Here is a 14,854-nt window from a genome sequence, read left to right on the forward strand (position 1 = left end):
AAGCAACAACAAAAATGATGGACAGGATCCAGTTTTTTCCTGAAATACTAATGATTTTGAAGCATTCAATAAAAAAGAGATGGGAGAAAAGAAGATAGTGAGAAAAGGCTGAGTAGTAAACTAGCTCAGCCATTAAATTTATTTCATATGCATGAACTTGGTGTGGTTAGAATCATTATTATACAGTTCAAAGAGCCAAAGTACAGTGCACAGTAGGTTTTCTTTGGTCAGGCTTAGAGAAGAACAACTCCTGGACAAAAGAACCCAAAGTAGTCTCTTTACAAAAAGAGAGCTCCCAGCTTGTATTTCTGACAGAGATCAGTTTAGCTTCCCTGCCATTCCCATACTAGTGTCTGCCCAGGTAAAGTAATAAATGTGATGTGGAAATCATTAAAAGACAGTAGCACTAGGGGAAAAAAAAGAAAGAAAGATCACTTCATTGCATGGCCATCTTGTTAAACAGAGAATTCTAAGAGTCAGACTTTTTTATTTTCAAGTAAAATGGATTCTGGCATATTTCCTTTACTACTCTGGCCTATGATAGATGATTCTAGACTATACTAGTATAAAAATATAGATACATTGGATCTATGTAAAGTACAATTAAGAATCTTGCACAAGAAATAATTCTAAAAATACTCATTACTTTAGTTCTATTTTAGTTATAACAAGCATGGGCTGTACTAGAGTATGTAATTATTTGTATCATACCAACTTGAGGATTTTAGAATGGGTATTACCTAAAAGGACAAAATACAGTTTCATAGCCATATTTTAATTTTAGATACAATATTCATGACACAGCAAACTAAATAAATGTTTGAATAGGATTACTTTAGGAAGACTCTAAAGTTCTTAAAAATGTGGTCCTTTCCACACTAGCTTGATCAACCCCAAATCATCCTCATGGCCATAATCTAACATGTAATGGATAATCACTTTCCTCATCATGGAAATTTAACCTACAACCATGCCTGTAAAATAACAGCCAGTTTTTGTCTATGATTAGTCTCAGAAGAATATCATCCTCGCATTGTACCATCTCCCTGCTTAGCCTTTCCTTCCTTTAAAAACCCTCTCCAACCTCACATAACTCAAGCTACACCTTATTTCTCTCCTCCCCATAAAAACTTCTACCTGGTTGTCTTGTCTCCTCTACTGTGTCCTCCAAGGTTATCATTCTAATATATATAAATGTACGTGTGATATGCAATATATATAATAATATTTGATTATTATCAATATCTATATATATAATTTATAAAAATTCTATATATTTCATGTCATTGCCTGTGTGTCTTATCCTGGCTTCCTCAAAAAGTAGAGAGTGAGACAATAGCTAATGTGAAGATAGTATATATGGTAATGTTATCCTAGGAGTTAGGAGTGAGGAAAGGAAGAGTGAAACAGAGAAAGAGGGAAAACCAATACAAGAATACATAATAGAGTTGACCATTCCAGTGGGAAACTAGATGCTCTGTTCTACAGGACCTTCTGAGTAGTCTTATGAAATATATCTCAGAGCTATCCTGGGGGAAGAGACAGGGAAGCATTTATTCATTATTTCCTATTCCCACTTGGTCAAGGATTGCTCCATAAGGCATTCATAGGACCCTGTACTTGCATGTTGCTTAGAGGTGTTCACAGATAAGATTGGAGTCAGGAAGCAAGAAGGGTGAGATTGTTTCTGTATGAAGTTGGTGAGAACATTTGAAGAACCGCATCCATGGTCATCAAGAATAAGAGAAGAGGTCAAGAGAGTTTTTCCTGGGCTACAAGAGGGATTTGATTCTGCTTCAAACCCCTCAGGATAAAGGCAAATGTCATTTATGACCCAGCCTCTCTGGCTTTAGTTCATACCACTCCCTCCTTTGCAAATGAACCCCAGCCACATAGGAGTACTTTCAGATTTCTTACAATGCCAAGTTCCATAGCACGGTCCTTTTTCCTTATCATAGCATCAATTACATTTATTATAATGCCAGATCAATTGTTGGAATTCTTTACTGGACCACAGTATCTTGAAGGAAGAGACCATGTCGCCCACAGCTTCTCCAGAATCTGGCATGCAGTCTTGTTAAATGAATATTTGTTGATTGAATGAATGAATGAATGAATGAATGAATTGCACTGGAACTCTTTAATCCATTCTATCTCTAAACAAAAATAAGTCTTTGTTTAGACTTGGCTTTTTGTTTCTCCTCTAACATTTCTTCATTAGAAGGCAAGATAAATACCCTTTTATTTTCTCAGAGAAAAATGGTGTATATGTAAATAACTGTCACTGTGAATTATGAGCCTGTTTAGGGGACAAGAAGAAACTACGAATGTTATATTTCTTGTATGCTCAAAGAAGTATCATTCATCTCACCTGAAATGTGGCAATCACATAACCAAATCCACACACACTATTCCTAAAACAATCATGGAAAACTGAAAGAAATACATGATAATAAATTCAGGAAAGAAATCACATTACCAAAGCATGGAAGCAAGTTTACTGAAAACAGATATATAATGTATTAGGCTGGAGAGTTCCTATAAACCCCCTTATATTCCACCTCCCCAACTCAGATTCTCTTGTTGTTAACATCTTGCATTAGTGTGGTACATTTGTTACAGTTAATCAGCCAATATGTATACATCATTATTAATAAAAGTCTGTAGTTTACATTAGGACCCACTCCTTGTGTTGCACATTCTATGTGTTTTAAGAAACGTATGACATAGGGGCGCCTGGGTGGCTTAGTCAGTTAAGCATCCAACTGTTGATTTCAGCTCAGGTCATGATCTCAGGGTCCGGAGATCAAGCCCTGCGTTGGGCTCTTGCTCAGAGGGGAGTCTGCTTCTCTGTCCGTCTCTCTCTCTGCCCCTCCCCCCATGCTCTCTTGCTCTCTCTCTCTCTAAAATAAATAAGTAAATCTTTAAAAAAATATATATGACATATATCGACCATTACAGTATCACAAAATAGTTTCTAAAAGTGCCCAGCGCGCTATGTATTTACCCCTTGTTCCCTTCTCCCAACACCCTGGCAATCGCTGATCTTTTTCTGTCTCTGTAGTTTTGTCTTTTACAGAATGACATATATTTGGAATCATACATTATGCACATTTTCAAACAGGTTTCTTCCACTTAGCAATCTGATTTAAGTTTCCTCCATGTCTTTTCACGGCTTGATAGCACATTTCTTTTTATCACTGAATAAAATTCCATTATCAGGATGTACTAGTTTATCAGCTTACCTGTTGAAGGAAATCTTGAAGCCTTCCAAGTTTTGACAATTAGGAATAAAGCTGCTATAAGCATTATTGTGCAGGTTTTCTATGGACATAAGGGTTCAACTCCTTTGAGTAAATACCAAGGAGTGTGATTGCTGGATCATAAGATGAGAATATATTTCTGCCAAACGGTTCTGAAGAGACTGTATCATTTTTCTTTCCCATCAGCAGTGAATGAGAATTCCTATTGCCCCACATCCTCATCAGTCTTTGGTGGTATCAGGATTTTGGATTTTGGCCATTCTAATTGGTATGTAGTAGCATCCTATTGTTTTATTTTACAATTCCCTAGTGACATACAAGGCTGAACATCTTTTCATATGCTTACTTGCCATCTGTATATCCTCTTTCATAATGTGTCTGTTAAGGTCTTTGGCCCATTTTTTAATTAGGTTGTTTTCTTATTATTGAGCTTTAAGAACTATTTGTATATTTTGTACAATAGTCCTTTATCAGATGTATCTTTTGCAAATTTTTTCTCCCAGTCTGTGGCTCGTCTTTTTATTCTTTTGACATTGTCTTTTGGCAGAGAAGAAGGCTTTGATTTTAATGAAGTCCAGCCTATCAAGTTTTTCTTTCATAGGTCACATTTTGGCACTCTATCTAAAAATGTTTGGATTTATCATTGTCAAACCCAAGTCGCCCAGATTTTCTCTTAGGTTGTCTTCTCAGAGGTTTAGTTTTGCATTTTACATTTAGGTCTACGATCCATGAGTTAATATTTGTGAGTAAGGTCTACATCTAGATTTGTTTTTTGTTTTTTGCATGTGGATGTCCAGTTGTTCCAGCATGATTTGTTGAAAAGATTATCCTTTCTCCATTAAATTGCCTTTGCTCTTTTATCAGTTGATTATACCTATGTGGGTCTTTTTCTGGACTCTCTCTTCTCTTACCTTGATCTATTTGTCATTCTTTCCCCAGTACCCCACTGTATTGATTACTCTAGATTTATACTATGTCTTGAAGTTAGTCCTCTGATTTTGTTCTTCTCCTTCAATATCGAATTGGCTATTCTGGGTCTTTTGCCTCTCCATGTGAACTTTAGAATAGTTTTTTCCAATATTCCCAAATTACTTGCTGAGATTTTGATTAGAATTATGTTGAATCTATATATCAAATTAGAAATAACTGACATACTGGGGCACCTGGGTGGCTCAGTTGTTAAGCAGCTGCCTTCGGCTCAGGTCATGATCCCAGGGTCCTGGGATTGAGCCCCACATCAGGCTTCCTGCTCCCCGGGAAGCCTACTTCTCCCTTTCCCACTCCCCCTGCTTGTGTTCCCTCTCTCACTGTGTCTCTCTCTGTCAAATAAATAAATAAAATCTTAAAAGAAAAAGAAATAACTGACATACTTAAAATATTGAGTGTTTCTACCCATGTACATAGACTATCTCTTCATTTATTTGGATCTTCATTGATTTCTTTCATCAGAGTTTTTAAATATTTCTCATATAGATATTACATATACTTTGTTAGAGTTATACCTAAGTATAATTTTTGGTACTAAAAATATGAATGAAGCTGCTATAAACATTAGTGTGCAGGTTTTTGTGTGGACATAAGGTTACCAAGTAAATGGTCTTGTGTTTTTTATTTCAAATGCTAATCGTTCATTGCTAGTATAGAAGAAAGCAATTGACTTTTGATATTAACCTAGTATCCTGCCGGCTTGTTACAAGCATTTATCAGTAACAGGGTTTTTATTATTATTGTTTTGGCTATCTACATAGAGAATTATGTCATCTTTCAGCAAAGACAGTTTTATTTCTTCCTTCCTAATCTGTATACTTTTTATTTCCTTTTCTTATTTTATTGCATTAGCTAGGATTTCCAATACAATGTAAAATAGAAGTGGTGAGAGCAGATATCCTTGCCTTATTCTTGATCTTAGTGGGAAAGCATCTAGTTGCTCACCATCAAGTACGATATTAGCTATAGGTTTTCATAGATGTTCTTTATCAAGTTGAGAAAGCATATGCCCATTTTTGATAGTTATTTGAATTTTTATATTGGTAACATCTGTGCGAATAAGTAACACACTTAAATTACTCTTTCCTGTTATAGAAAATTTATGCAATGTCCCTTGACTACCCACTATATTACATGAGGCTATTGACAATTCTGCCTTTCTTTCTCTGACTCACCACCTTCCACCTTCTACCTTTTAAGCAGTATCTTTAGTTTTGTACTGTCAGGATTGATAATATTTATCTTGTGTTCTGTAACTGCATTTAAGACATCCATGTTTCTTTTTAAGAGTTTAAAATCAATAAACAAGGGTATGTATTATATGACTACTTAAATAATGCTCACTGCCGAAATAAGTAATGTGATAAAATTGTACTTCATTCTTTTTAGGTCCAAATTCATAACCCTCAGGACACTCGGGGACCACTTCTAGGTTAAATGGATTCTGTTTCATAACACACCATCAATGGTTGAAAGACCTACATGACATCTCTGGGTTTCCCTCATATCTGAACCATGACTTCATTACACAGCCTGTTAGGTTTTGGTTTTATTTTCCATTTTTTGGTAGAGATTCTAATTTTCTGTGAAAAGAAGAAATATATCCTTTCTTCAGAAAATCACTAACATTCTCCAGCCCCTTAGGTACTATCTGTTGCCTGTTTTGTTTTTATTCTGTTCTTCATTCTTTTTGGAGCCCTCTGATTTCATTCCCCGTCTGGACTGATTGCTTAAGTACCTGATCAAAAACTGTCATCCTGGGATTGTTTTTCCAAGGACTTCAGGCGAATTCCACCATCTCTCCTTTCAGAATCTTTTCTCTTGGTATATTCATTTTCTAGGGCTGCCATAACAAAGTTTTAATATCTCACAGTTTGGGAACCTGTTAGTGCAAGATCAAGGTGTCAAAAAGGCTGGTTTCTTCTAAGTCTGTGAGGGAGAATCTGGTCATGCCTCTCTTATATTGTTGGGTATCCTCAGATATTCCTTAGCTTATAGATGGTGTTCTCTCTGTGTCTTCACATTGTTTTCCTTCCGTGCATGTCTGTGTTCAAATTTTCCCTTTTTAGAAGACACAGTCATATTGGATTAGGGTCTCTCCTAATGACCTCATCTTAATTTGATCATCTGAAAAAACTTTGTTCCAAAAGAGGTCACATTCATAGGAACTGGGTACTAGAACTACAAAGTCTTTTAGGGGCACACAATTCAACTGACAACACTTGATATCTACACTCATTTTGCTGGATTATATCTCAAATGACTTCCTTTAGAAGAGTGCATGAGATGTAAATTATCTGAGTCCTGGAAGGCCTAAAATGTAATTATTTTGCCATGATGCATTATTGATAATTTGACCGTATAATAATGCTTCAGAATTATTGCCCATTAGAATTGTGAATACTCATTTTTCTCTTACCAGTTGTGTTGGTAATTAGAAGTCCAGTGCTACTTTGACTCTCTGTCTTTTTGTAGATGACCTGTTTTATCTATATGAAAGTTTTTAGGAATTCTCTTTCTTTTGTGTTCTGACAGAAAGATTTCAGGCATATGTTTGCATGTGGATCTTCTCTTAATTTGCTAGGAACTTGATAGACTCAAACAGAAGAATAGTATCTTCTGACCTCTGGGAAACTTTTTTTTTATATATATTTTTTTTAATTTCTTTCTCTTTGTGGGGCACCTGGGTGGCTCAGTTGGTTAAGTGTCTGACTCTTAATCTCAACTCAGGTCTTGGTCTCAGGGTTGTCAGTTCAAGCCCCCTATTGGGCTCCATACTAGGCATGGAAAAAGTTTAAATTAAAATTTAAATTAGAATTTCTTTCCCTTTGTTATTGTGTGCCCATTTTTCTGGAAATCCTGTTAGTTGAGTTGGATCTCTTAGAATTATACTCTGTATATCTTATCTATTTCACGTGTTCAATCTCCTTGTTTTGTTGTTGTTGCCTCTATCTTGTTCAATCTCTTTGTTGGTTTTTTTTTTCTTTATGTTGTGAGAGACCTACTCACATTATATTCTAAACCTTCTTTAAATTTTTCATTTGGCTTATGATTATATATGTAATAAGTGTTCCAATTTGTTCCTTGACTCTTCCTTTCTTGTACCATTCTGTTCTTGCACTCTGGGGGTACTACCTTCTCAAATCTTTCTCTGAAGTTTCTTTGTTTCTTCTAGAGACAATTTTTCAGTTGTCTTTTTTTCTATCTTTTTTTTTTTGTCTTGTCTTCCTTTTATCCTATCCTTTTGTTGATGTTGTCCTGATGTTGATAGTATATTCATTCCAGTTGAGAAAAGGGAATGGGATTGTTTCTCTCTGTAGCAGGGATGTGTTCCCTCTATTTATGTGGGTTTGTTTTCCTACTTGGTCTCTCTCATTAATAGACCTTTACTGGGACCTTTACGTAGGTGTCCAGGACTTGTCTAAATGAAATGAATTCTTTAATAGGTACAGGCAGGTAACAGGTCTCTAGCTGTGGAGGTTCCAGCTACCGAAATGGGAGAACTTTACTGTGGGGTGCTAGCACCAAAAGTTCTAGTTCTGCCTATACAGACACTTACATGTTATTAGAGAAGAATCCATAGATATTTTTACTCTGAGATTGATGCTTGATTTTTACACTAAGCATCAGAAAACACAGAGAAGGGAAGCAAAGAAATGAGCATGTCAGCAAGAAAGCATTAAGCTGCTGTGCAAATAGCCGTCTCAGATAAGCCACTCTTTTCACTCTTGTTGCCTTTTCACCCTCCAACTTTCCTCTAGGTCAAGCCTTCTCCTGTTATTCTGCTCTACACCTGCCTCACTCTCTTTTCCTTGTTGAAAAGCTTCCATCCTCTTTTTTATCTTTCAGAAATGTGTTGAAATCTCTCTCCCGCTCATGTTTCTATTTCATTCTCTTTGTGGCAATGGGTGTTTTCTTTTACTCTTATCTAATGATGGTGGGGGGTGGGGGTTGAAGAGATTAAGGAAAAACACATATCCTCAGCCCATTATCTTGTACCATCTGTAGATAGAAATTTCAAATTCTATATAACACTGCTCCCAGTGGAACATTTAAATAAAAAGGTCTGTGTTATCAAAAAGAAAGAACTAGTGGTGTCTTCATATCTTGATTAATGACATGTGCACATACACTTAAATAAGTGTACACACACGGAGGTGTGGTAGAACAAATAGCTAGTTCTATAGGGAAAGTTATGAAAACTGGAATACACTAGATGGAGGAATCTACGAAATTTTTAAAGAAAATACTAGATAGTAGGTTATACAACATGTGATACTTTTACGGCATAACTGACCTCACTCAACCATTGTGGGTAGATAATGCCCCTTATGAATTATGACCCCCTATGTCCACATCATTTAGTAATTTCACAATTCTGTTGCTCCCATTAAGGGATAGTCTTTTTTTTTCCCCACTACCTTAAATCTTAGCTGACCTTGTGAATTGCCTTTTCCAAAAGAATGTGATAGAAGTGATGATATACAAGTTCTAGTGATTAAGCCTTAGAAGAACTTGTAACTTCCACTCTTGCCCTCTTGAAAACCTGAGACTATCATCTAGACAAATGCCCAGAGTAGCATACTATGAGATTGGAATCCACGTGGTATAGAGCCAAAGCACCTTAACCAACAGTTATCATCAGCTGTCAGACATGAGAGTGATACCATCTGGGACTCTGGTTCCAAGTGAGCTGTCATAGGACTGCAACCATATGAATGAGCTCAGGCAAGACCAGAAGAAATACGTGGTCTACTCACAAAATTAAGAAAAATAATAAATATTGATGTTTTAAGACACTAAGTTTTGGAATGTTTTTTTCTTGAACAATGGATTTCTGAAACAACATCTAACAGAAGTTCTGACCTTTGTTTCTAATTGAACATTTTTTTAGGGGTGGGAGAAGGGCAGAGAGAGAGGGAGAGAAAGAATCTTAAGCAGGCTCCACACCCAGCATGACATGGGGCTCTGTCTCACAACCCTGAGATCATGATCTGAGCCAAAATCAAGAGTTCGATGTTTCACCAACTGAGCCACAAAGGCGCCCCTCTAATTGGGCCATTTTAATGGTACAAATTCATTCCTTCAACAATCACTGTGACTAAAGGAATTCTGTACTGATTGGCTTAGGTCTGAATTTTAGCTTTTCCTTGAACTAGTTGTTGTAGCAAGAAGTTGTCACGAATGGCTTAAGTCTTATCCCTAACACTGAGGGTGAGTTAAATCTCATGCAAGCCCATGGAAAAGTGAAGGGAATGATGCTACAGAGGTAATTACAGTGTCTATGACAGGTGGGAGGAGGGTAGCAACTGACCATGGAAAGTTTCTGTTCATGACCATTATTCATTGTTGCTTCTCTTGAAGCCAGCATTGTCACTATGGAAATTGCTCCCACCCTTGCCTAACTTGCAACTATTAGAATCAGAATCGCCACCTTTGAGTCTGCATAATAGCTGCTGCCATTACTTCAAGCCATTGCTGCCAACATTAGGGAACTACTCCACAGCTTGAGTGATCATGGCTTTCAGCGTGAGTTGCAGCTACTTCCAGAGTGCTGGAGTGCTTTCCAGCCTAAACTGAACTGAGAACAGTGTATAGAGAGGGTCTAACCAAAACGGTAAAGTTGGAAAGACGGAAGACATGAGGCAGAAATAAAGGACAAAATGGGGAACAGGAGGAGAATATCCGGCCCCACCTTGGTTTCAAAAGTACAGAATTCATAGATTGTCTGGAAAAGGCTGTATATCCTTACCATTAGAAGCACAGAAGCTTTGGGGGAGGCAAGAACAGCTTTGACTGCAAAATCCTCTATAAAAGAGAGCGAAGTCAGTGTCCAGTGGAGGAGGCCGAATTTTAGGAAGTACTCTGAGTTCCAGGACTCTCACCGCAGCTGCCACCCAGAATGATCTTGCCTTGGAAGTCACACATCTGGATCTCTCAAGAGTGGCTCTTTGCCTCCAGGATCTCATGCATACATTCCCTCAACAGTTGCCAGAGAGGATTTTCTCACTTTAACAACTGCGAAGCCCTAGGAGGCTCTGTGTATTCCAACTTCCCAAGTCCACAGCTGCAGCCCAGCTCAGGTTGACATGTGTAGTCTCCGGGATGTGGGGGAGTAGAAAAGAAAAAGATGGAAGAGAATGCTATCCCTAAACAACTGAAAAATATGCATGTCCCAGGCAGATTTCTCTCAGCTCTTACACTCTGTCCTCGCACATTTGTATGCATTTGAGTCATATTTTATTTTTTAAAATATGGTGCCAACTTAATGGATTCTACTTGATATTCTTTTCTTTTCTAGCGTTTGCATCCATATTCATAAAAGCAATGGATGAGCAGTTTTTCTTTTTTGTGCTCTCCTCAACAAGTTTTATTATTAAAGTTAACCTGAATTCTTAACATAAATGAGAATTCGTCTAGAAAAATCTGTGGTCTGGAATAGTTTAAATAACATTGAAATTGTCTGTTTGTAAAGGTGAGCTGGAAGTCAGTTATATGACCACCCATCCAATCCCATCTAATCCAGTCCCTATTTAAATAGTAGTGATTAACCTAACTTGCAACATGTATTTATATTTTCTTGTGAAAAAATTCGATAGTTTATATTTTGCTCAATAATCTTTATTTCTTCCTAGCTTTTCATTTTGTTACCATATAATTGAGTTCAGTAATGCTGTATTTTAATTTCTTCCATATCAGTGTTATGTCACCTTTCTTATTTCTAATATTTTATATATTTACTTTGTGACCTTTTCTTCTTAACCAGGTTTGTGAGGAGGTTTTCTGTTTTACTGGTCTGTAAACGCATCTAGCTTTTGGAATTTCTAGTCTTTATACATTTTTCCTCTTTAATTACTTTTACCTCTTTATAAATTTTATTTTCTTATTTTCGTCACATTTCTCTTGCTGCTGTTTTTCTGATTTCCTAAGATAATTACTAAGATCCTATACAATTAATAATTTTTCTTTAATGGTGAAGCTATTTAAGGCTATACATCTTCCTAATGCACAGTTCTTGTACATCTCAATAATTTTAACTCTCTTCTTTACACTGCTTCCTTAACAGTTTGTAATTTCTATTTTGATTTCTTTTTTGATCCAAGTTATTTAGGAGTATGTCTTTCAATTTTCAAGTCACCAGTTTGGGTCATATATTTTATATGCACTTCTAACTCTTAAAAAATTATAGTTAGTGATCTCTGCTTTTAAAAAATACATTCAGTATTTATCTGTGGCAAACTGTATGATGACTTTTTATAAAAGTCATGCCCTGATCATGTGGGGAAAAAAAGTTTATTCTCAATATAAAGAGTGTAACATTATATATACATAAAATTAAGATTTTGCTGGATTATTTAATTACATTATATCTTTAATTTTTGCTTTCTCATTTTATCAGATTCTGGAAGAGCTATATTAAAATTCCCACTATAATTATATTTTTATGTTCTTGCACCTTTTTGCACTATTCAGTAATTTTTATTATTGGCTTTAAGAGCAATTCTTGAAATCAACATATTTCTAGATTTGTTTTTTAATCCAATCTAACAGTATCTGACCTTTAATAACAGACTTTAGTTAATTCACAGTATATCAAAATTATCAAGTAGCATTTATTTTAGGAATGGAAGGGAATTCAACATCGAAATATCCCAATTAACATAATTCCCTAATTAACATAGTGAAGAAAAAATGTTTCGTCATTTCAATACGTTCTGAAATGGCACTTGATAAAAGGCAGCCAACAATTTTAATAAAAACTCTAGGAAGGCATTGAAATAAATGGCTTAAATATGATAAAGGCTGTATACTCCAAAGCAGCAACAAATATTATTTCAAATGGTGAAATGTTAAAGCAATTTTTATTAAAATCAAGAACGAGAAAGAAATGCTCTCTCCTATCATAATTAAACATTAAGTCTACAGTTCTAGGGAATATAGTAATGTTAGGTAAAAAAAATATTGGTAAATACTGAAAGAAGAGATTATCTTTTTGCTGTATGATTTATGCTATAATTAACAAGAAGATTTGATTCCTTTTTAAAAGATAAACCTGCAATAATTAGTAGCTTTATTCTGTACTGGGAATAATGAGCAATAAACAGAAACATGAAATATGTTCCATTTATAATACGGTTAAAAACCATAAGATTTATTTCTAACAATAAGGATAAAGTTCCAGTTAGTTGAATATAATTATAAGTTATTTGAGGTCACATAACAAGGTCTAAAAAGGGAAAGTCTATATCATTAAAAAATATCTGGGAGCAGTGAAAAAACATATGACAAGTAGGGGAGAGATTTGCCTTGCAAACATTACAACTTAACATAAAGCCACCATAATCAAAAGAATGTGATATTAGCACATGAATAGGCAACTCTAACAAAGAATGGTCAATAGATACATTATAATATATGTAGAAATTCAATATCTAACAAAGGCAGTATTCAAATGTAATAGGGATGTTAACTAACGAATTTATTTTTATTTTTTTAAGAGATTATTTATTTATTTATTTATTTGAGAAAGAGAGACAGAAATAGTGACAGAGAGCATGAGTGGGGAGGAGAGGGAGGAACAGGCTCCCCACTGAGCAGGGAGCCTGACGTGGTGCTCTGGGGCTCGATATCAGGACCCTGGGATCATGGCCTGAGCCGAAGGCAGACGCTTAACAGACAGCCAGCCAGGCACCCCAAACTAACTGGGATTTAAATAAAAACTTGAGAATTTTTTAAAAAACTGTAATAGGAAAATGAGGGTCTGCTTCTGGCCACTATGGAATAATAAGGACTGGATTTAACCTCTCATCTTAAATAACTAGAGAAGCAGACCTGATATGTGAAACAACAGTTTTCAGACAGTGGACTTCAGGAAGCTCAGAGGAGTGATTCCTGAGAAAGGGGAAACAAGAAAGATGAGACTAAATGAGTGACCTAGCTCACTGCATGGAGAGTATTTTCAGGCTGAAGGCTAGGAGGAGGAACTCAAACAGCTCGGCAACCTCACGGATTGAGGAGACAGAATTTAGGAAGCGTCGGCAGCTATCATTCTCAGAGTGGAGTGTCAGGGAGGAGAAAAATGCAAGAGGTCCCCTCTCTAGTCTTTGGTTGAGAACTGACTATAGGTTAGTGTGAGAAAACTACTAGAGGCTGGGTAAAGACCACCAGAAAGGATTTGGGGGAGCAATCCTCGGATCTCAGACGGGAGTGATTCATGTTCCCACAAACCATAGTGGAAAGATCTAATAAATGAGCCTTCGGGTCGAGTCCAAAGACTGGTATTGCTTGGTAGTAGGCCAGTTATCCCTAGGTGAAGATTGTTCTGAACCCAAATAATTTAACTTTGTTCAGGACAAAGTCCAAAAATATTTAAAGGCATTCAAAAGTATTCAGCCTTAACCAATGTAAAATTCACGATGTCTAGCATCAATAAAAAGGGTAACTGGTACAGAAAAAAGCAGAAAAAAATGACCCATAATCAGGGGAAGACTCAATCACTATCAACAGACCCAGAAATAAGACACTAGAATTAATAGACAAGTATGTTAAAACACCTAGTATGTTAAAACAATTTATTTATAATAAATTCAAGAAGCTAGAGGAAAGTGTGAGGATGAAGAAAGAAAGGAAAGATATCAGAAAGAACCAGATCACATCCATAGAGACGAAAGATACAATATCTGAAATGAAAAAATACACTGGATAGAATTAAAAGCAGATTAGACACTGCTGAAGGAAATACTAGTGAACTTGGAGACATAGCAGTAGAAAGTATACAAAATTAAACCCAAAGAGAAACTGAACTGTGCGAACAATGAACAGAACAGAACAATGAATGGAAATTGAACAGAAAGTGAACAGTGAGCTGTGGGGAAAAAACAAATTTCTTTCCCACAGTTCTGGAGGCTGGAAGTCCAAAATCAGGACCCACTTCCAGGTCACAGGCCGTCCTCCTCTGACAGTGTCTTCACATGGCAAAGGAGCAACAGATCCCTCTAAGGTCCCTTTTATAGAGGCACTAATCCCATTCATGAATGTCGCATCCTCATGACCTAATTAGCTCCAAAGGTGCCACCCAATAATACCATCATATTGGGGGCTTAGATTTCAACATCTGAATCAAACATTCAGCCCATAATAGTATCTTTGTCTCTTGTATGTATTTTCATATAAATTTTATACCTTTTTTAGAAGTTTTAGTATGTTCCTAAGTGTAAAATTTAATAGTGTGTCTGTAATTTTCAGAACCAACATCTCATAGTATGACTCTTAAAAAGATCTGTAGGATTTACTGAGCAGAATGTTGAATATAGTGATTATGTTGACTTCACCAAAAACTTGTATTTTATAGGAACATTAAGCAGCAAGCAGGTTGCTAAGGAAATTCTGAAAGAGGGAATCTGAGCTAGATGTGGGCTTCTTCCGAGCATCTCTCAAAAATAAGTGAAAACAAAGAAATATAGATCACCCAAAGGTGCAGATTGTGTTTCACACCTCCCTGTATTCACCTTTTACTTCCACACTAAAAACAGAGAGAGAAGGATAAGAAAACTGAAACATTAGACAAGAAGGAAAGTTGGAAAAGAAACTTCCTCTTGATTCCT

The sequence above is a fragment of the Eumetopias jubatus genome, unplaced genomic scaffold (assembly GCF_037043125.1).
Source record: "Eumetopias jubatus isolate StellerSeaLion01/CBP00866 unplaced genomic scaffold, mEumJub1_p1.0 scaffold_4, whole genome shotgun sequence".
NCBI lineage: Eukaryota > Metazoa > Chordata > Mammalia > Carnivora > Otariidae > Eumetopias > Eumetopias jubatus.